This window comes from Tupaia chinensis, unplaced genomic scaffold (genome assembly GCF_000334495.1).
Source record: "Tupaia chinensis unplaced genomic scaffold, TupChi_1.0 Scaffold145652_1, whole genome shotgun sequence".
NCBI classification, from domain to species: domain Eukaryota; kingdom Metazoa; phylum Chordata; class Mammalia; order Scandentia; family Tupaiidae; genus Tupaia; species Tupaia belangeri.
In genome coordinates this window covers 1347031-1348430 of record NW_006205509.1, presented here as the reverse complement: position 1 = coordinate 1348430, position 1400 = coordinate 1347031, and the positions used below count along the sequence as shown (strand labels likewise).

The 1400-nt window shown below is 42.8% G+C and overlaps 1 protein-coding gene across 1 annotated transcript in view; it reads right to left on the bottom strand.

The window, feature by feature from the left end:
- Window positions 1-1400, bottom strand: part of FAM186A (family with sequence similarity 186 member A) — an 81179-nt gene that overhangs the window by 62923 nt on the left and 16856 nt on the right. The window lies entirely within an intron of this gene.

The window sequence follows — 1400 nt, the reverse complement described above, 5'->3', positions numbered from 1 at the left end:
AGAGGTCAGCAGATGGTGTGGTGGTTAAAGTTCTGGACTCCCACATGGTTGACCACGGTTCGAGTCCTGGACCTGGTGGCTTGAAAATCATACTACATATATATGTGCACATACCCAAAATCCCAGAAGGAGAATAGAGAAGAGATTGTGGCATGTCCATTTGCCCTGTGTGTGTGTGGGGGGGGATGATTTCTCACTTTCCCTCTCTTTGTCTTTGTTACTGGCAAATGCACAGTGCCCTATGGGAAAGCCTTAAAAGAAAAAGTAGCAATATTGGGTTGTTAATTATAACAGTGTAGTTACTAATATAACCCTAGCAGGGACAGAGTCAGCAGGTGGCATGGAAGCTAAGGTGCTGGACTCCCACATGGCCGACCACAGCTGTAGTCCTAGACTTGGGTTTGCTCTCTCGCTTTCTCTCCCTCTCTCTTGTCCACTCTGTCCCTCTCTAGTAAAGTAAAAGTAAATAAAGTTAAATAAAATAATTCTTTAAAAATATAATAATAGCAATAAGTAAAATTAAAGAAATAATTTGTTTAAAAAATAATAAGGGTGGGAACCAGCAGTTAGTGTAATGGCTATGTCACTGGACTCCCACGTAGTCGACCGCGGTTCCCGTCCTGGACCCGGTGGCTTAAAACTCACGCTAGGCGCGTGTGCGTGCATGCCCAAGATCCCGAGAGGAGAATGGAGGAGAAGGGATTGCGGCATGACCATACCTCTGGGGGGTGATTTCTCACTTTCTGTCTCTATGTCTCTGTCTGTCTGGCAAGTGCACGTGCCCTAGAGCAAAAATCTCTCCAAATAAAAAAATAATAATAATAGGGGAAAATACAGGGAGATATACAGGGAAATACAGGGATTTCTTGTTTTTCCTCAGTATTTCTCTCAACTTAAAATTTCCCTGAAAGATTAAATCTATTTAAAAATTAAGATGAGAGGCTAGCAGTGGCATGGTGGTTAAGACACGAGACTCCCACATGGCCGACTCTGGTTTGAATCCCAGACCTTGTGGCTTATTTTCTCACTTTCTCTCTCTGTCTCTGTTTCTCTATTGGAGTGCATGACCCCTATAGCAAATTTTAAAACAATAATAAAATTAAAATATAAGAAATCATTTAAAAAATTAAGGCGAAATAATGACATTTCTAGATAAAGACTAAAGAAATTTGTTGCTAAGACGCCATAGAAGAAACACCAGGGCAGGGCCAGCAGGTAGCAGGGTGGTTAAGGCAGCTGAATCCCACATGGCCAACTCCATGGGTTTTAGTCCTGGACCTAGCAACTTGAAAAAAACATGCTAGGCCTATGTGCCTGCATACCAAAAATTCCAAGAGAATGGAGAAGAAGGGATTGTGGCCTGGCCTTACCCCCTGGGGAAGGGCGTGATTTCTCTCTTT